This window comes from Dama dama, chromosome 17 (assembly GCF_033118175.1).
Source record: "Dama dama isolate Ldn47 chromosome 17, ASM3311817v1, whole genome shotgun sequence".
In the NCBI taxonomy this organism is placed as follows: Eukaryota; Metazoa; Chordata; class Mammalia; order Artiodactyla; family Cervidae; genus Dama; species Dama dama.
In genome coordinates, this window is record NC_083697.1 from 24,227,960 (window position 1) to 24,250,290 (window position 22,331).

General features: G+C 41.9%; 1 protein-coding gene across 4 annotated transcripts in view; it reads right to left on the reverse strand.

Annotated features, from left to right (window-relative positions):
• Nucleotides 1-16,520, reverse strand: part of SGMS2 (sphingomyelin synthase 2) — a 92,001-nt gene extending 75,481 nt beyond the window's left edge. The window contains exon 1 of one of the 4 annotated variants that reach the window (XM_061164245.1): nucleotides 16,226-16,520. The gene's annotated coding sequence lies outside the window, so the exon portion shown is untranslated. Of the gene's footprint in view, nucleotides 1-15,317; nucleotides 15,442-15,524; nucleotides 15,547-15,805; nucleotides 16,038-16,225 lie in introns of those variants that run through there. The other 3 variants (XM_061164244.1, XM_061164247.1, XM_061164246.1) reach the window with 3 other exon arrangements.
• Between the last annotated feature and the right edge of the window lie 5,811 nt (nucleotides 16,521-22,331).

The window sequence follows — 22,331 nt, forward strand, 5'->3', positions numbered from 1 at the left end:
CTCAACCTCTCTTTTCAGCACTTTTTCCCTCTCTCAACACATAAACTCATACAATCTCTGTTAGGGCAGAAACTTTGATGATCTATTGCTCACTGAATCTAGAATCAAGAATAAAGTCTAGCAAACAGCAAAAATTCAAAAATAGTGTTGGATGCATTAATCAATTTCAGAAGGAACCGAGGCAGGCTTGGGTCTAGTCTCAGCTACCTGTTTAGTATAGGTATTTGATAAAGTCAATATATTTATGAAATCCAAAGCAACCTATCTTGAGACCTCAATGAGAGAATCAGCTTGCCCAGTGGCTGGGGGAATTTTTTGCCACAAAATCATCCATCATGATTTCCTTCCTCTGCATTTAGGTGATTTTCCTGCACGAACTGTACTCTCTCCTTCCTTCCTTCCTCCCTCGCTCCTTGCTTCTCTCCCCGCACTACCCTCTCGCTTCTTATCCCTCTCTCTCTTCTTCTCTCCTTCTCATACTGCACCTGAGTCCTCTTACAGTCTAATCTTATCTATTCCTGGCAGACTGATATTTGATATCAAGTAATGATTTCTCTGATCTAGGCTTTAGAGTGGCCTGGCTTCCTAAATTGTCACAATAAGCAACTGAACAAGAACACAAATTAGTAAGCAACATCATGCATATAAACAGGGCAAGGAAAGAGTGAAGACCAGGGCAGATACCACCACATCCCACTTACCACAGCTCACAAAGGTATATATGAGCAGCCATCCTTTCTATACATATGAATCTAATAATCTAAATATTTCATTTATAGGCCGAGGCACACCACTAGCACTGATATTCACAAATTTATATTACAGATAACCTTAGAGAGATATTTCATTGTACCGTTCAGCCTGTTCATTCATTCTTGCAAAAGGAACCAGAACCAGTTTTCTCTAGTTACGCCAAGATATAATTCAGTTTATAAAACACAACACACCGAAGTCACGGATGACACCTATTAAGGGATGTTCTAAGGATAACCTCAGGTTCATGCAGGGTATTGTTCCTTAAGGATAAGGCTGGTCAGAGCTTCAGTGCCTCGCAAAGCAGCCACTAAGCCCACGTGACTCCTGAGCACCTGAAGTATGGCCAATCTTCAGCTCAGAGGTGCCGTCAGTACAGAACACACACCGGATTTTTTGAAGATTTAGAAAGAAAGTCAAAATGTCAAGAATGTTTACATTAATATTAATATTAAATATGATAACAGTTTAATATGTTGGTTAAATAAAATGTGTTCTTAGCAAAGTGGCTCCAAATATCCCATCTCCATGGTTCTACCAGTTTCCAATTTTTTTCTACTTCTACACGACACAGTCTATTCCCTCTGGGAGAGAGGCTTCCCTGGTGGCTCAGATGGTAAAGAATCTGCCTGCAATGCGGGAGATCTGAGTTCGATCCCTGGGTCAGGAAGATCCTCTGCAGAAGGGAATGGTAATCGATTCCAGTATCTTGCCTGCAGAATTCCATGGACAGGGGACCCTGGCAGGCTGCAGTCCATGGGGTCGCAAAGAAACTGCTATAGATATAGATAACATCATCTAGCTAATGGTCACCCATATTTCTTTAAAATGACTAAAAATCCTTTATTATCCCTTATTTCATTTCTTAAGCAGGAAGATTCCCAAGATTTTAGTTCTTACACCGGTGCTATTTCCACTTTGCACAAGAGGGTAATCCTTAACTGATGCAAGCTGTCTCCAAATCGCAATGTAAGACTGTTACTAGGGGATTCCTTAAAAAACAAAACCCCCAAACTAACCCCATTCATTATGATCATTCTTGCTATTTTAAATTTCCATAATGGACATGCTGATTCCAAGATACTGTCTACTCCAGGGTCTACAACCCTCTAGGTACTTACTACAGATGACTCAATATATGATACTAATTTTTATTTGTTTTAATTCATTACATTTTGAAAAGCCCTTGTATAGAAGTGCTCCTGCTCTCAAAGAATTCATAATAACATTGCTAGGCAAGCAGAGCAAGTAACAGATTTTAAAAATATAAAGCAAGGGACTTCCCTGGTGGTCCAGTGGTTAAGACTCCATGCTTTCATGGCAGGTGGTGTGAATTTGATTACTGGTTGGGGAACTAAGATCCAGCAAGCCAAGCGGCACGGCCAAAATTTTTTTAAAAAGAAAAGAAGTAAAAGGACTCTGACCTCACATCTGTCAGAATGACTGTTATCAAAAAGACCACAAATGTTGGTAAAGATATGAAGAAAAAGGAACACTTGCACACTGCTGGTGGGAATGTAAATTGGGGTAGCCACTGTGGAAAACAATATGGAAGATCCTCAAAAAAGTAAAAATAAAGCTACAATACAATCCAGCCATCCCACTTCTGGGTATATATTTGAAAATGAAAACACTAATGTGAAAGGATACAGGGAGCCCAATATTCATAGCAGCATTATTTACAATGGGCAAGATATGGAGGCAACTTAAGGGCCTATCAATAGACAAATGGATAAAGAGGTGAGATAATGTACATACGACAGAATATTACTCAGCCATAAAAAGAAGGAAATTTTGCCATCTACAACAACACAGATGGACCTGGAGGATATATTATGCTTAGTGAAATAGGTTGGACAGAAAAAGACCAATCTTTTATGTTATTACTTATATATGGAATCTAAAAAAACAATCTAGCAAAAAAAAAAAAAAGAAACGGGCTCACAGATATAAAGAATAAACTAATGGTTACCAGTGGGGAGAGAGAAGGAGCAAGATAGGGATAGGGGACTAAGAAACACAACCTACTATGTATACAATAAAAAAGCTATAAGGATATGTTGTGGCTTCCCCAGTGGCTCAGCGGTAAATAATATGCCTGCATTGCACGGGTTCGATCCCTGGGTCAGAAAGATCCCCTGGAGAAGTGCATGGCAACCCACTCCAGTATTCTTGCCTGGAGAATCCCATGGACAGAGGAGCCTGACAGGCTAAGGTCCAGGGGTCACAAAGAGTCAGACACGACTGAAGCGACTGAGCATTCACACATGCAGGGGATCTCTTTAAGAAACCTGTATGCAGGTCAGGAAGCAACAGTTAGAACTGGACACGGAACAACAGACTGGTTCCAAATAGGAAAAGGAGTACCTCAAGGCTGTATATTGTCACCCTGCTTATTTAACTTATATGCAGAGTACATCATGAGAAATGCTAGGCTGGAGGAAGCACAAGCTGGAATCAAGTTTGCAGGGAGAAATATCAATAACCTCAGATATGCAGATGACACCACCCTTATAGCAGAAAGCAAAGAAGAATTAAAGAGCCTCTTGATGAAAGTGAAAGAGGAAAGTGAAAAAGTTGGCTTAAAGCTCAACATTCAGAAAACTAAGATCATGGCATCTAGTCCCATCACTTCATGGCAAATAGATGGGGAGACAGTGGAAACAGCGGCTGACTTTATTTTTCTGGGCTCCAAAATCACTGCAGATGATGATTGCAGCCATGAAATTAAAAGATGCTTACTCCCTGGAAGGAAACTTATGACCAACATAGATAGCATATTGAAAAGCAGAGACATTACTTTGCCGACAAAGGTCCATCTAGTCAAGGCTATGGTTTTTCCAGTGGTCATGTATGGATGTGAGAGTTGGACTATAAAGAAAGCTGAGCACCGAAGAATTGATGCTTTTGAACTGTGGTGTTGGAGAAGACTCTTGAGAGTCCCTTGGATCGCAAGGAGATCCAACCAGTCCATCCTAAAGGAGATCAGTCCTGGGTGTTCATTGGAAGGACTGATGTTGAAGGTGAAACTCCAATACTTTGGCCACCTGACGTGAAGAGCTGACTCATTGGAAAAGACCCTGATGCTGGGAGGGATTGGGGGCAGGAGGAGAAGGGGACAACAGAGGATGAGATGGTTGGATGGCGTCACCGACTCAATGGACATGGGTTTGGGTGGACTCAGGGAGTTGGTGATGGACAGGGAGGCCTGGCGTGCTGCAGTTCATGGTGTCGCAAAGAGTCGGACACGACTGAGCGACTGAACTGAACTGAACAGGGGATACAGTCAATACTTTATATTACTATAAATGGAGTTTAATCCATAAAAAATCTGAATCACTACATTGTATACCTGAAAATAATATACTATACCTCAATAAAAAAAACTAAAATAAAAGAAATCTGGAGTCAAAACTCAAGCAATAATGCCCACATCCATCACCAGCATCATATGCGGACCATCATCTTACCCCAAACAAATGCATGGCAATGTGGGGTACAGAGCCACATTTCTGTTAGGCAAATCTGAAGAAAGGCTAAGATGCTCGACTTGCTCTGGAAGCAAGACAACGTCTTTTCTTGTTTTGCTGAAACCTTGATACGGTCTTTTAAAATGGACAGTATATATTTGTGTGCTGTGCTGTGTTCAGTCGCTCAGCTGTGTCTGACTCTTTGAGACCTATGGACTGTAGCCCGCCAGGCTCCTCTGTCCATGGGATTCTCTAGGCAAGAATACTGGAGTGGGTTGCCCTGCCCTCCTCCTGGGGATCTTCCCAATCCAGGAATCAAACCCATATCTCTGGCAACTCCTGTATTTCAGGCAAGTTCTTTACCCACTGAGCCACCTGGAAAGTCCATTCACTTGTATACCAATATACAAATGCATGGAATTATCAAAAGCTAGGTCCCTCTGCCCTAAAGTGGTTCAGTTTACACGCAAACTAAAACAACCTCCGAAGTGCAAACACTGCTATACCTGACCTGTCCATATAATAAGTCGTGAGATTAAGCAGCTCTCTCACAGGGCTGGCATAAAGGGAAAAAAATCAAAGCACTGATTGTTCCAGTAACTGTCTGTATTATCAGTTTCCTGTTGCTGCTGCATAAGTTACTATAAATTCACCGGCTTAAAATAACTCAAATTTCTTCTCTTACAGTTTGAGAAATCAGAAGTCCAAAAGGGGACTCCGTGGGTTAACACTGAAATGTCAGCAGGACTGTGCTCCTTTCTGGAGGCCCTGGGGGAGAATCCATTTCCTAGCCTTTCCAGCTTCTTAGAGATCACGTGCTTCCCTTGGTCCATGGCCCCTTCCATCTTCAAAGTTGGCAATAGCTGTTCGGGTTTTTCTAATGGTGCCAACTCTCTGATTCTGACTCTTCTCCTTCCCTTTTCCACTTACAAGGACCCTTGTGATTACACTGGGTCTCCCCAGATAACCCAGGATAGTCTCTGTATCCTGTCTGCTGATTAGCAACCTTAATCCCTCCTAGTCAAGAAACATAACAGATTCATCGTTTCAGGGGGTTTGGATGTGAACATCTTTGGGGTACCATTATTCTGCCTGCCACCTTGTCCAAGAGTAATCAGCAAACATTTAAAGAAACCTCACACGTTCAAGCTATTCTCTTACAATAAGGATTTTTTTTAATATTTTAATTTACAATAAGTGAAAGCCTAAAACTTAAAATAAGTTATATTAAAGCAGCAGGAATAGGTTCAGTTGAGTGTACTGATCAGGGGACTGGGAGAAAGAATTCACTGCTGCTTTTCCAGACAAAACACCCAACCTGATTGAGCTCTCACAAGCTTATACAGAAAAGTTTGATGATACCGTATCATCAACATATTTCAATAGCAATACAAATGTATGACCAAGCTGTAGTCCTCTACATGGTAAATCTTAAGGAGTTGATAGCATATATGGACAGGTGTGATGTTCCTTTGCTAAAAATGCATGTGCAAGGACAAAATTAGACCCGAAGTGTGAGATACACGCTAGATTTCTACAAATGACAGTGCGGTGCTTAGACACCACAGCCAAACTGTCTGCTTTCAAGACCCAGGCTTGCCTCATACCAGCTGTGTGACTGTAGGCAAGTAACTTGCCTACAAAAGACTTGCCTACTGTGTCTCAAAAGAGGATTCTTAAAATGGGGGTAATAACATCTGTCTCAGAGTGTTGAAGGAGGAACAGATGAAGAAGAGTTCTAAGTGTTCAGAGCAAATCCTGGCACATAGTGAGACTTTAAGTATTTGGAAAATAAAACTGTAAATGTTCCTGCTTGCTGCTTATAAACTTTTATACACACACACACACACACACACACACACACAGATGTTAATTTAACAGAAAAAAAAAGTGCCCTTTGCTGATACTAAAGTTTGGAAGCAACTACTGGGGCAGTCATAACTGGATGGTTAAAGAATGCAAATCTCAGAAAACAGTAGCAGCTGTGTTAGATAAGCCGTCTCAGGGCCTCCTAAAGAAAGATGCCCAGCATACTGTCCAGGGAGGACAGTAGGGTCTGTGATCCTTAATGGCTTTGGCACTTTCTGGGACAGTGGTGTTCATGGTACAATACTCCTCAGAAGGCTGAGCTCTGAGGGACAGTGGTGTTGTGCTCACCATTGCTACCAGCATCTGCTGAGAGGGCTGGCATATTGTAATGGCAGCTTGGAAGGCTTTTCAGCTTTCACAGCTGATGTTATACACTTCTTATGAAAGTTCTTGAATGCAACGGCAATGCATGATCAATTTTAAAAATTTTATTTTAACCCCGAAAGAAAGGAAGAGGACAGGGTGAGAGATAGGACCCAGACCCTACATTAGAGGCGAGATGTGACAAATGGTCATTCCATTACCTAAAAACATGTTAACTTCATGAGAAATAATGAGAAACAATTTGATCCTTGAGACAACAGGAATGAATCCTTTGTTTTAAAAGTGAGAAATAGAGTCTATATGCAAAAAGTGATGTCTGAGCCACCAAATATTGACAATGAACCGAGCATTATCCTCAGTGTTTTACGCACTTTATAAAGTAGTATGATTCATAGTTACCTCAGGAAGTAAATACTATCTTAGTCCCATTTCACAGCCAGGAAATGGAGATTCATCGCAGGAAGTTGCTCATAGTCACCTAATGGTAAGAGGTGTTTCTGGGTCATAAATCAAAGCTGGCCTGAGTAAGCCTACGGGGTCTTCGTCTCTCTGGCGTTACTTCATGGCCTGAAGGCAGCACAGACCAGAGAAACAGTCCAGGAGATGGGGTGGTAGACATACAACCACATATCAAACTAAATCCCCTCAAACCTCAAATCTGTTGTATCTCCAAAGCTGGTAGAGAGATTACAGAACATCTAGGGGGATTACTGGGCAGAGCGTGGGCATGAGAATCAGCGGGCCCTGCCCCTCGTCCTACCAGCTTCACAGCCACAAGCACATTAACCTTTCTAAATTGTTTCCCTATTTCCACAGTGGAGATAATACAATTTTTATTGTGCAGGGCTGCCTGAAAATACAGAATGTGATTTAATCTTCTCTAGAACCTAACTCAAGAGTACTCACCACTGTTTAACCATCACTATTTCACTATACCATCTCCGGCTTCTGTGTCTGGTGAAACTTGGAGAACTAACTTGTTCAGTTCAGTTCAGTCGCTCAGTCATGTCCGACTCTTTGCAACTCCATGGACCGCAGCACTCCAGGCCTCCCTGTCCATCACCAACTCCCGGAGTTTACCCAAACTCATGTCCATTGAGTCAGTAATGCCAACCAACCATCTCATCCTCTGTCGTCCCCTTCTTCCCCCACCTTCAATCTTTCCTTGTATCAGGGTCTTTTCAAATGAGTCAGCTCTTCGCATCAGGTGGCCAAAGTATTGGAGTTTCAGCTTCAACATCAGTCCTTCCAATGAACACCCAGGACTGATTTCCTGTAGGATGGACTGGTTGGATCTCCTTGCAGTCCAAGGGATGCTCAAGAGTCTTCTCCAACACCACAGTTCAAAAGCATCAATTCTTTGGCGTTCAGCTTTCTTTACAGTCCAACTCTCATATCCATACATGACTACTGGAAAAACCATAGCCTTGACTAGATGGACCTTTGTTGGTAAAGTGATATCTGCTTTTTAATGTGCTGTCTAGGTCAGCATTGGGCATCTCTCTGTCTTAAAGGTTCAGCTTCATTTTCAGCTACTGCTGCCAGGCTTTTCCTGAAAGGTCTTCACTTCTCACTGGAGGTGGGCTGCTACCTAGAGGTCCCTGGCAACCCAGTTAGCTAAGTGATGCCTGATCCAAAACCACTTATTCATTAACACTTTTTCCTACCCCTAAAGGAAAACTCATTCCTTCACACTTTCTCTAGTCAGATCAGACTACCTACTTAAAGTACTCCCAGGTAAGGAAAAGTATCCTTAGCCCATCTGGGAGGGGTTCATGTTAAGAGGTGCTTCCTAGGATGGTTCTCATCAGCCGAGCAGGTCAGAGAGGCCCCTAGCATGCATTTTCACTCCTGGGAGGCCAGATCCTCCAGGATCACATGAGATCCCAGTTTCAACAGCAGGAGCTGAATCCCAGCAAGCCTTGGGATTAGGTATGTCTTCCCAAGGGACACAGAATCCGCCTTTGGCACATCTGCATCCTTCTTTCCATATCTGTTTTCCCATGTCCAGGACAACTCCTCCCTCAAGTCCCTCCCATTTATGGGAAAGCTTTTTTTCCAAAGTTTGACTCATTGAGTATTTTGCATTTCTAATCATCTTAATTGAAAAGAGGTGATTAAAGGGACTTCCCCAGTGGTCCAGTGGTTAAGAATCCACCTCCCAGTGCAGGGGACAAGGGCTCGATCCCTGGTCCAGGAAGGTCCCACCCTCGGAGGAGCAAGTAAGTCCATGAGCCACAACTGCTGAGCCTGAGCTCCAAGAGCCTGGGAGCCGCAACTACTGAGGCCCACTTGCCTAGAGCCTGTACTCCTCAATAAGAGAAACCACCACAAAGAAAAGCCCAGGCACCGCAACTAGAGAGGAGCCCCCGCTTACAGCAACCAGAGAAAGCCCGCACGTAGCAACAAAGACCCAGTGCAGTCATAAAGAAATAAATAAAACAAAACCAAAAAAGAGGTGATTAAATTCTAGAGTTGATACTCATCTCCTGTTGTGGTTGCTCAGTCACTAAGTCATGTCCAATTCTTTGCAAACCCATGGACTACAGTATGTCAGGCTTCCCTGTACTTCACTATCTCCTGGACCTTGCTCAAACTCACGTCCATTGAGTCAGTGATGCCATCCAACCATCTCATCCTCTGTCACCCCCTTCTCCTCCTACCCTCATTCTTTCCCGGCATCAGAGTCTTTTCCAATGAGTTGGCTCTTCATATCAGGTGGCCAAAGTTTGGAGCTTCAGCATCAGTCCTTCCAATGAATATTCAGGGTTGATTTCCATTAGGATTGACTGGTTTGATCTCCTTTGTGTCCAAGGGATTCTCAAAGAGTTTCTCCAGCACCGCAATTCAAAAGCATTAATTCGTCAGTGCTCAGCTTTCTTCATGGTCCAACTTTCACATTCATACATGACTACTGGAAAAACCATAGCTTTGACCATACAAACCTTTGTTGGCAAAGTAATGTCTCTGCCTTTTAATACACTGTCTAGGTTTGTCATAGCTTTTCTTCCAAGGAGCAGGTGTCTTTTAATTTCATGACTTCAGTCACCATCCACAGTGATTTTAGAGCCCAAGAAAATAAAGTCTGTCAGTTTCTACTTCTTATCCATCTATTTGCCATGAATTGATGGGACCAGATGCAGGGATGTTAGTTTTTTGATTGTTGAGTTTGAAGTCAGCTTTTTCAGTCTCCTCTTGCACCCTCATCAAGAGTCTCTTTAGTTCCTCTTCCCTTTCTGCCATTAGAATGTTATTATCTGCATATGTGAAGTTGTTGATTATTTCTCCCAGAAATCTTGATTCCAGCTTGTGCTTCATCCAGCCTGGCATTTCACATGATGTACTCTACATTTAAATTAAATAAGCAGGGTGATAATATGTAGCCTTGACGTATACTCTTTTCCCAATTTTGAATCAGTCCTAGTTTTTCATAAATATGATGCCTCCAAGTCCACAGTTTCAATTGGACTGCAATTTGCCCTTATATAGGTATTTATCAAGCACTTTCTTGTGTAAGCAAGTCCTGTCAGGTAAACTTAGATTTAAGGATATCCTACAGTGAGTATTTCAGCTCAGTTTCACAATTTTCCCTGAGGCCAAGCCCTAACATTTGGGTATCTCCCTTTCCACCCTAAATGAAGCTCCTTTGTTGGAAGGACTGTTGCTGAAGCTGAAGCTCCAGTACTTTGGCCACCTGATGCAAAAAGCTGGCTCACAGGAAAAGACCCTGATGCTGAGAAAGATTAAAGGCAAAACAAGAAGGGGGTGGCAGAGGATGAGATGGTTGGAGAGCATCACCAGCTCAACGGACACGAATCTGAACAAACTCTGGGAGACAGAGGACAGAGGAACCCGATGTGCTGCAGTCCACGGGGCCGCAAAGAAGTCCACGGAGCCGCAAAGAATTTGACACTCCTTAGTGACTGAATAGCGGCAGAGAAATGAAGCTCAGCACAGGCACGACCAGGCGGAGACACACTGACCTGAAGGGCGTCTCCAGTCTTTTACCGCTTTTGACTTTTAGTAACTCGCTGTCTTTTCCGACACTTTGGCTTCAAAATTCTCTTTCATCTCCTTTTATGCCCTCCCCTTTAACACTTTTATTATGTGTCTTTACTCTTTTTAAAGAGTACAAGGGATTCACTGAAAGAAAACATATAAACATAAGACAAACACTCAATCCAGCTAATGTTGCTTTAAAAAAGAAACTAAGAACATGTACAAGTTTGTTTGAAAGTTTCAAGTGACACTATCAAGCTAAAGACACAAAATTCTGAGGCTGAACTTTAAACTGCAAGCAAATGATCATATACGGTTTTACAGTAGGGAAAACCAATCATCAAATAACTGATTATCCTATTTATACTGTAATTTTATTAGCTGTTTCTTTAAATTCTGCTTTGAATTAATAATTATTGTTAGGAATTAACAAATTGAACTGATTTGAGTTTCTATATAAAAAGGCTGAATTGAATACTACTCATTTTCCTACATCCTTTATCAAAATCATGAGGATAAGGTAATGTGCGTTGGATATGGAAACATACACCCAAAAGAAAAAAGCATGACTGAGAGTAGCAAAGACAGTATGATATTATAATAAAACTTGAGAAATATTTAAATGAACATATGCTTTATACCTATAATAAAAGCTAGCTAATAGATTTTGGGGGGGGGGCACTTGGATTAAATCAACTGGAAAATGTCTTAGCAATGATACACTTTTTAAGAGATCAAAGAACAAATGTCTAGGATTTTCTTTTTTTGGCCACACAGCATGTGGGATCTTAACTCCCCAAACAGGGATCAAACTTGCACCCTCTGCATTGGAAGCAGGGAGTCTTAACCACTTGACCACCAGGGAAGTCTCTAAGATTTTCATTAAAGATGACCTATTTAAAAATGAAAGAGCTTATTCCAAACCTGGTGATAAATCTGCCTAATGTAATATCTGCAAAACGTAATCTGCCTATCCTACTAAGTACCAATGATGTAAATTGTAGAAGCAGAGTTTCTTTTCTGAGATACACACAGCAGCACTACTTACAATAGCCAAGACATGGAAACAACCTAAATGGAATGGCTAAAGATGTGACATATATTTACAGTGGAATATTACTCAGCTATAGAAAGAATGAAATAACACTATTTGCAGCAACAGAGATGAACCTAGAGATTATCATACTAAGCAAAAAAGTCAGAAAGAGAAAGACAAACACCGTATGATACCACTTATATGTAGAATCTAACACAAGATGCAAATGAACATAATATCTACAAAACAGAAACAGACTCAAAGACATAAATTACAGATTTGTGGTTGCCACAGAAGGAGGTAGAGTAGGGAAAGGAAGGATTAGGAGTTTGGGATTAACAGTGCAATTTATTACGTATAGGACAGATAGACAATAAGGTCCTGCTATATAGCACTGAAACCTATATTCAAAATACTGTGATAAACCATAATGGAAAAGAATATGAAAAAGAATATATATGTATAACTTAGTCACTCTGCTGCAGAGCAGAAATTAACACAACACTGTTGATCAACTATACGTCAGTAAGTTTTTTTAAAATTCTTTTCTGTCTGGCAAAGTCAGTACTATTCCATTCTGCTATATTTCCCGATAAAAGAAGTTCAGCTTTCTGTCTAATAGCAATATTACAAACACAAATAGTTCTTTAAGAAAGCCTCTGTGTTCCATTTTCGTCAGATAAATCCCTTGTGTAATGAGCTATGGACCTACTGTGCAGCTCCACAGAGAATGTTGATCCTATTGCTGAAATCTTATGAGAAACACTAAAGGAACATAGAAATTAAAACAAAGTTTAAAGAGAAAGGAGAAAGTTTTCTAATCCTGAATATGGTGGTGGGCGGGGGGGGGAAGGGCACATAAATTAAAGATAAAAATTCACTTTTTAAAATGCAAAATGACTAAAATAATCATGAGTTGCACACAGATACAGCCAGAAGAATATTTACTGCAGAGCTGTTTAAAATAGTGAAAACTGGAAACTTAACTGTCCAACAATAGGGGACTGCTTGAGATGCAGTCATTCAACTGAAAAATATAATAGATGTCGTTTAAGCATATATTTTAGTGATATAGAGGCATCCATATTTGGATGGGGATTTTAAAAAAAAAGTTAGAAAACAGTATGTAGAGAATTCCGTAGGGAATAATTTTCTAGCTGTGTAACTTTAGGAAAGTTAATTTCTCTAAATCAGCCTTTTCCTCCATAATCACACCTAACTCACAGGGCTGGGGTGAGCATAACAGGGGATCCTAAATGTATACACTAACTGGCACATTGCCTGGCTCAGAGTAAGCACAATACAGGTGAGAAAGGATTTAAGAATATAACACTAAGAATTTTCTGGGTGGTGGCTGATTTGATTACCTGGTACTTTTAAACCTCTACAAGTAACATACTACTTATTTTTTTTTTTTAGTTATATACTACTTATGAGGAAAAATAAACTGAAATACTATTCACACACAGTGATTATTCTCTTAAAATTTAAAACAGTGCTTTCTTTCCTCACAGTAAGTAAATCTTGGTTGAACCGATTTTACCCCTCAGATTTCATTTAAACAAGTCTGCTCTGATATGTTTAAAATTATTTAAGGGCTAAATTTGTCTACAATATTTTTACTGGGTAAAGCAAAGCATACTTACATTGTTCATCCTCATAGCTTATAAGCCCCAATTCAGCATACTTTAGATAGCAATGGACCTCAAATTATCAGTGGGAGGCAGCCTATCATGGCCTAGTCACTTCTGATTTCCTTCCAATTCCCTACTTCTCTCCTTTTTGACTCTTTCTTCCTCTCCATAATCAAAGCTTAGGGGCTATTTCTACCAGACTGAAAGCCAGCTACAGTGCCTCCTTCATCTTAGCATTGCTAGTACCTAGCATAGTGGCTGGAATATAGTAGCTGCTCACTAAACATTCACCAACTGAACAAATACCTGATAACTGTAGTTCAGGATGGAGGCTTCAGGGGAATTGGATAAAAGTGAGTAGGCTACTCTAGTCTGAAACTGCCTAGAAGTCTCAGTAATTCTTCCTTTTTTAAAAAGAAAACAAATAACATCTCACTTCAAAGTATCACTTCTTTAAAAAGTTCTCATTTGTGAAGAAGGAAATGGCAATCCACTCCAGTATTCTTGCCTGGGAAATCCCATGGACAGAGCAGCCTGGCAGGTTACAGTCCATGGGGTCGCAGAGAGTCGGACATGGCTTAGCAACAAAACAAAGAGTGAGTGCATAGCTTCCTATATCTGATGTCAAAATACCGATTGTAATAGTTTTCTATTGTTATAAATTGCAAACTTTTTAAAGCTTCTTGAAATGAATAAAGGTTAAGCATGAAAAGAAAGTTCTCATTTGTATTTGTATCTATGAAAATGTCAATTTTCATAGATGTAAGATTATTTCTATTTTTTCCCTGTATTTCGTTTAAATGTCCCACAAGAATTCCAGAGAGTTTAAGTAAATTGCTCAAAGTAAAACAGCCAGTAAGTTACCACTCACGTAGCCTTAGGTCTTCTGGATTCTGATGACCAGATCTTTACCCATCACGGGTTGGGGGGGTGGGGGGGGCGGGGCGGTTCCCTGTGACCTTTGACCCTAAAAGTTGTAGATATGGTAAAAACAAATGTTTTTAATATAACACCTGAACAAAAGCTCCTATCCCTCCAAATATTTCCTAGAGACTTTTATAAAATTCTGTGAAAAGAGAAACTGAGGACAAGAGGCAATAACCCAAAGGTGTCCAAGTGTTTCTCTCCATGTTCATAAGTCAACCAGCTCTACTTAAAAATGAAACTAGAGAAATCAAACTAAACATTAACTCGTTTAAAAAAAAAAAAAACAACACTTCAACCAGAAGACTATTGTGAAGTGAGACAAGCAGCAAAGCAAGGAAGGAAAGGACTATATTTTTGTACTGATTATTTTTTTTAAGGAAAAAAAAAAAAACAATTAAGGGAGAGTTCTCCACACATCCAATCTAACTCCAAATTCCATTTGTCACTTTCAGCCACTGCTCTGACTCTGTTTAAAGAGTGAATGGCAGTTTCCCTAATACGGTGTGGGAACCCCAAATCTTTCTAGTATCCACAAGGAAGCATTTAACTTCCTGAAAACCACCTGCAATGCCGGAGACCTGGGTTTGATTCCTGGGTCAGGAAGATCCTTTGGAGCAGGGAAGGAATGCTACCCACTCCAGTATTCTTGCCTGGAGAATTCCATGGACTGAGGAGCCTGGCAGGTTATAGTCCATGGGGTCGCCAAGAGCGGGACACGACTGGGCCACTAACACACACACACACCAAATCTTCCGGGTGTCCACGAGGAACCATTTAACTTCCTGAAGACGTCACCACACTCTGAGGAGCCCGCCAAAGGATTTCACACGCTAAACCTCAGCCCACCAGGTCTATAAGTGGGAAATTTTGTGGAAATTAATGGATGATTACCTATGCCAGCTGGAACACACTATTTATCCATAAACAGTTAAAATTTGTTGAGGTCGGCTTCATGCCAGACATCATGACAGTTCTTCTGAGTTTTAATCCTCATTATTATCCTCTGAAGTAGTTACAGTCCCGTTTTGCTGGTTCAGAGTGTTTCATGTTACTGAGAACCCACCGATAATAGATGAGACTAGGAGTGAAACCAAGGATTTGAAAAGTTCAAAATCCACGCCTACCCAGAGACACTAAACAACTGAATCTTTTCAAAAATTTAACATACGTGTCAAAACGATTTTATGGTCTTTTTAGAGCAAGCAAGACGAAACAGAATGGTAAAGGTTGACATAAAAAAGAGATGACAGAACCTAACATTAGAGTTGTTTTAAGGCGTTGCCGCGGGCTATTAACTATCCGTACCTCAAAGTAGGAGGCAGGTCCGCGCCTACGTGCGCTCAAACACCAGACCTCCCTTTCCTAAGGAGAAACTCTGGAATGCCAAAGGTTGAAAGGTTTCAGTGCGGGCAGCCCGGACCTGGGCTCTTTCTGTTCACACATCATCGGTAAGTGCCTCTCAAAAGAGCTTCAAGGCAGTCCCTCCTCCAGCTCCGGAACTTCAGCACTGACCTCCAGAGTGGCTCTGGACAGCCCACGGTTCAATCTGGGTCCTTTCACCGGCAGGACCGAGTTACCCGCAATGACTGCAAATGAATGAGTAGAACGCTCGGAGCAAGGAGACGAAGACACACGTCCATCCTCTACCAGGCAAAATCAAGGAAGGATGCCCTGGGGCGGGGCGACTGGGGGCCGAATTAGAGCCACGTCCGCGTTCGCAGTCCACCCTCCCTTCCCCGCGCCGCGCCGCTCTCCAGCCCATCCTCCTCCCCGGCCCCTCCGGTGCTCCTTACCCGCTCTCAGCCCGGGCTCCAGACCTTCCCAGCCCGAGGCACTAGCTCCCGGGCCGGGGTCCGCTAGGGGCCGGAGCTGGCTGCCGCAGCCGCTCCCGGCTGAAGCCCCTGGAAAGTTTGCTCGGGGGTCGAGCCCTCTCCCGCCTCGGCCCACCAGGCAAGCCGCTCTCCGGGTCGCTCGCGCGGCTGCCGCCTCCGAGGCCGCTCTCGGCGGCGCTGCAGCACCGGCCGGGCTCGGGCGGCCGAGGAAGGCTCCGTGCGCGCCGAGGGCGGGGTCTCCCCGCTCGGCCCGCTGCGCGGCGCTCCGTGTTTACCGCGGCCCCGCGGCCCGCTCTCCCCGCCCGCCGCCCTGCGCGCTCCTGACATCATTCATTCTCTCACACCCTTGCCCGCCCACTCCATTTCCAAACAGTGACTCACTCGGCGGCGCCCGCTCCCCGCGGCCGCGGCTCCCCGGGCGCAGAGCGGAGCTCGAAAAACCGGTGCGACTTCTTAAGAAGGGAACCTCAGCCGACTCTCTCTTCTGCTAGCCCTTAAAGGTGCAGGGCAGGAGGGGCTTGGCAGGCTGGGCACATTGGCTCAGGCAGGGAAAGCTGGAGCCGACCTCCCTGAGCGGCGACACGGAACGGTCTGCCAAAGTTCTTGGGGTACCACTCCCTGCAACTTTCAAGGGTGGGGCCGGGAAGACGTCCCCCACCCCCGCACTTCGCCTTTTTCGGGAACTGCTTCCTGTCCGCGCGAGTGGACTTGGGGCACCAGCGGTTACTCACGGGGTATTGCCCGGGCCTAGGTCAAAGAGGTGGGGTTTCCGAACGTCACAGGATTGCCCGGCAGGGTTAGTCGTGGGTCCGTCCCTACGATGATTAACTCTAGATGGGAGCTGGAAGGATTCTCCAAGTTAATGAAGCTAATAATACTTTCCCTTAGGTGACTAACTACAGTGTCATAAGTCCTGTTAATTGATTTGCTTCTCGTTAAGGATGAAAAACAATAACCAAAATAAACAGTGGAAGAGTATTTCTTTGCTCAGCTGAACACCGCGCTTTTCGCAGGTTTTTGGAGCACAAGGCACTGGGTGAGGTTTCTTCGATGAACTCAGAAGTTATGTTTTTAGCAGGGGTGTTGCCTTCTTTAAAATGGTCAAGGCTCTGCAGTTTTTGGAGTTGCTATTCATACACCTGCTGGGCAGTTTTCAGAGTAGAGGATCACTGCCTCAGATTCCAAGTAGGATGAAATCAGAGGGAATTTGGCCAAATCTTTATCGAATTTAATTGACAGCTATGTTTTATGTTAATTTCTACTTTAGGACAGGGTAATTATGTTTAGGATTTGCAGTGGCTTATGGGTGATTCCATATAATCAACAAAAATAATCCAGAGGCCTGTCTTAGTGGCCAGTGTAGAAATCGTGGAGATAAACAATCATCTGTTTATGATAATTAAACAGGATGGTAACAGAAAACTAAACAAACAAACCATGCATAGCAGTCCCAAAACAGACAACTGTATGATGTTGTCACTAGTGGAGTTTCCCTGAAATGAAAATGCTCCCGAAATTAACCAGAAGTTCAACATCACTGTTGTGGAAAATGTACATTTCAAGGTACAGAAAGGTAAGAACTCCAGAAGAGAACACCAACAAGCGAAATTTATTTTCCTTGGGCTTATGTTTCCTTTTCAATAGGAATTTGTTTTTTTTTTATAAAACCCAGGCATTTTGCCCAGAAGGCACTAGCAAATGGATTGGTTTGCTAGGATGCAAAGTAAATAGAAATTCAAACCAACAGATTTTACAGACAATCACAGATGTAACCAGAGGCTTGCATGTCCTGTCCACTGATAACACAGAAGGACTAGATTGAAATGTGTAGCCACAGGCAAAGTTTGATTAGTAGTCCACCTGTTCCCTACTTTATGACCCAAATGTTCAGACATTATAGAAATATGTTTAAATAAGATTTTCTACAGATCTCAAAAACTAATGTCGTGGACTTTGGGGTCTATGTACATGGGTAAAGTGTAAAAGCTCAAAAGAAGGCCTGCCATCCTATGTGTCTTGTTGCAGATGTAAATTCTGTAGCTCTGTCATACGAAGGTCACTGAATATATGGGAGACTGTTTAATGGGTGCTTTTGCATGTGTAATTACTATTGTGTCTCAGTTTAAATACTGTGAAATAAATAATTAAGTGATTTTATTATACCACTTCAGTATCCTCTAGTAAAAGTAATAATATAATTGTGATAGAGTTCCATGAAGTTTTTCCATTATACTCTTTATCAACATATGAAAGGACTTCCCTGATGGAACAGTGGATAAAAATGCACCTGCCAATGCAGGGGACATGGGTTTGATCCCTGGTCCAGGAAGATTACACATGCCTCAGAGCAACAAAACCCGCATGCCACAACTACTGAAGCCCGCATGCCCTAGAGCCCTCACACCACGACTACCAAGTGATGTAACTATCAAGCCTGGGAGCCTTCATGGATCACTGCCTTATTGTGGTGAAGGTGCTTGCATAACTCAGTGAAGCTATGAGCCATGCCATGCAGGGCCACCCAAGACAGACAGGTCATAGTAGACAGTTCTGACAAAACATGGTCCACTGGAGGAGGCAATGGCAACCCCCTCCAGTATTCTTGCCATAAGAACACCATGGACAGTATAAAAAGGCAAAAGGATATGACACAGAAGAAGAGCCCCACAGGTCAGACAGTGTCCAATGTGCTACTGGAGAAGAGTGGAGGGCAGATACTATCAGCTCCAGAAAGAATGAAGTGGCTGGGCCAGTGGAAGTGATGCTCAGTTGTGGATGTGTCTGGTGATGAAGGTAAAATCCAATGCTATAAAGAACAATACAGCATAGGAATCTGGAATGTTAAGTCTATGAATCAAGGTAAATTGGACATGGTCACGCAGGAAATGGCAAGGGTGAACATCAACATTTTAGGAATCAGTGAACTAAAATGGACCAAAATGGGCTAATTTAATTCAGATGACCATTATATCTACTGCTGTGGGCAAGAATCCCATAGAAGAAATGGAATAGCCCTCATAGTCAACAGAAGAGTCTGAAATGTAGTACATGGATGCAATCTCAAAAATGACAGAATGATCTCAGTTCGTTTCCAAGGCAAACCATTCAATATCACGGTAATCCAAGTCTATGCCCCAACCATTGATGCCGGAGAAGCGGAAGTTGAGCAGTTCTATGAAGACCTACAAGACCTTCTGGAACTAATATAAAAAAAAGATGTCCTTTTCATCAGAGGTGATTGGAATGCAGAAGCAGGGTGTCGAGAGATACCTGGAGTAACAGTCAAGTTTGTCCTTGGAGTACAAAATGAAGCAGGGCAAAGGCTAACAGAGTTTTGCTCAGAGAATGTACTGGTCATAGCAAACACCCTTTTCCAACAACACAAGAAAGGACTCTACACATGGACATCACTAAATGGTCATTACCAAAATCAGATTGATTACATTCTTTGCAGGTGAAGATGGAGAAGCTCTAAACAGTCAGCAAACACAAGACCTGGAGCCAACTGTGGCTCAGATCATCAACTCCTTATCACAAACTTCAGGCTTAAACTGAAGAAATTGGGGAAAATGACCAGGCCATTCAGGTATGACCTAAATCAAATCCCTTATGAGTATACAGTGGAGGTGACCAATATATTCAGCGGATGAGATTTGGTAGACAGAGTGCCTGAAGAGCAATGGATAGAGGTTTGTAATATTGTACATACGACAGTGAACAAACCCATCCCAAAGAAGAAGAAATGCAAGAAGGCAAAGTGCTTTTCTGAGGAAACTTTACAAATAGCTGAGAAAAGAAGAGAAACAAAAAGCAAGGGAGAAAGGGAAAGATATACCAAACTGAATGCAGAGTTCCAGAGAATAGCAAGAAGAGATAAGAAGGCCTTCTCCAGTGAACAATGCAAAGAAATAAGGAAAACAGTAGAATAGGAAAGACTAGAGATCTCTTCAAGAAAATTAGAGAAATCAAAGGAACATTTTCATGCAAGGCTGTATGATATATATTGTCACCCTGTTTATTTAGCTTATATGCAGAGTACATCATGCAAACTGCCTGGCTGGATGAATCACAAGCTATAATCAGGATTGCTGGGAGAAATATCAACAACCTCCAATATGCAGACACCACTCCAATGGCAGAAAGTGAAGAAGAACTAAAGAGCTTCTTGATGAATGGTGAAGGAGAAAAGTGAAAAAGCTGACTTCAAACTCAACATTCAAAAAACTAATATCATTGCATTTGGTCCCATCACTTCATGGCAAATAGAAAGGGGAAAAGTGGGCGCAATGATACATTTTCTCTTCTTGGGCTCCAAAATCACTGCAGATGGTGACTGCAGCCATGAAATTAGAAGACACTTTCCTCTTGGAAGGAATGCTATGACAGACCTAGACAGAGTATTAAGAAACAAAGACATCACTTTGCCAATAAAGGTCCATCTAGTCAAAGCTATGGTTTTTCCAGTAGTCATGTACTGATGTGAGAGTTGTATGATAAAGAAGGCTGAGAACCGAAGAATTGATGCTTTCAAATTGTGGTGATGAAGAAGACTCTTGAGCATCCTTTGGACTGCAAGGAAATCAAACCAGTCAATCCTAAGAGAAATCAGTCCTGAATACTCATTGCAAGCTGAAGCTCCAATACTTTGGCCACCTGATGTGAAGAGTCAACTCATTGGAAAAGACCTGATGCTGGGAAAGATCAAAGGCAAAAGGAGAAGAGGGCAGCAGAGGATGAGATGGTTGGATGGCATCACTGATCAATGTCATGAACTTGGGTGAACTCTGGGAGATGGTGTGGGTCAGGGAGGCCTGGTGTGCTATAGTCCATGGAGTTGCAAAGAGTTGGATATGATTTAGCAACTGAACAACAACAACATTATCAACATATGAGAGGACTTCCAGGGTGAAACAGTGAATAAGAATCCACCTGACATTGCAGGGGATACGGGTTTGATCCCTGGTCTGGGAAGATTCCACATGCCTCAGAGCAGCTAAGACTGCATGCCCTAGAGCCCTCACACCGCAACTAAGTGTGAACCTGAGTGATGCAACTACTGAAGCCTGGGAGCCTAGAGCGGGTGTTCTGCAACAAGAGAAGTAGTTGCAGTGAGAAGCTGGCACACAGCAAGAAAGAGTAAGCCTGGCTTATTGCAACTAGAGAAAGCCCATGCAAAGCAAGAAGTCCCAATAAATAAATAAAAGAAGACAAAAATAAATAAAAATTTTAAAAAGCATATGAGAAAGTAATTTATTCATCTTAATTTCAGTGTTTTGAAAAGCATTGACTTGATCATCTCACAAAAAAAGCGATTTTTTTCAACTGAACCTTGTTGTTCATATAATAAGTCAAAGTTTACTAAGTGCTTGATTTAATCACCTTACAAAACCAATAATGCTGAATGCTCTAAAGGAGAGACAGAGCTAGCGGTTGTGTTCCTGTCAGTTATTTTTTCTAAACCAGTACATACTATAAATCAAGTTTTACAGATATTTCTTTGGTATGATAAGACATACTGATTAAGTTAGGAAAACATACATATCTGTAGTACTTATCTGCTCTTATAATAACTCCTCCTCTGGATGTGCCTAAGTCATTGACTCAAGCAACAAATATTTATTGAGTTCTCACTTTGTGCCCACATTGTTTATCTAAAAATCACCATGTGCAGCTTCTAAATATATGACTCAGCAATGGGAAAGTCTTCTTCTTTAAAAAAATTACATAAGGGTGGGGACGTCCCTGGTGGTCCAGTGGCTGACTCCATGCTCGCAATGCCGGAGTTAAATCCGTGGTCAGGGAACTAGATCCCACATGCCACAACTAAGACCCGGCCCAGCCAAGTAATTAAGTAAATTTTTTTTTAAATTACATAAAGATGTTTATAGCAGTACTGTTTATAATTTTCCCAGGATCCAGTGCCTGGCATATAATTATTCAATGAGCGAAATAAGTGAATGAACAAGCTTTAGTGAACAAACTAATAGTGAAATAATCCCATGTTATGAGATAATGTATAGGCAACAGAAAAAAAAAATAGTTTCATAGGCTCTGACTTAGAAAACTGTCCTTGTTAAGTGAAAAATACAAGAACAATACAATGATGGGAAATACACTCTCTCTCACACACACACACAGACACACACATATGCACTATTTTTAATAAATCAAACAAATATACCTTATCCTCAAAATATCCAGAGCCAAAGTATATATTACCTCTTGCAATGAGATACAGTCAGCTCTTTGTATCTGTAGCCTCCAATTCAACCAACTGCAGATTGGAAATACTCAGAAAAAATGTCTAGGAAATTCCAAAAAGCAAAATTTTAATTTGCAGTGCTAGCAATTATTTAGAGAACATTTACATTGAATTAGATTCTATTAATATAAGTAATCTAGATTTAAACTATACGGGACAGTATGCATAGGTTGCATGCAACATCTTTGCCATTTAGTATAAAGGATTTTAGCATCCATGGATTTT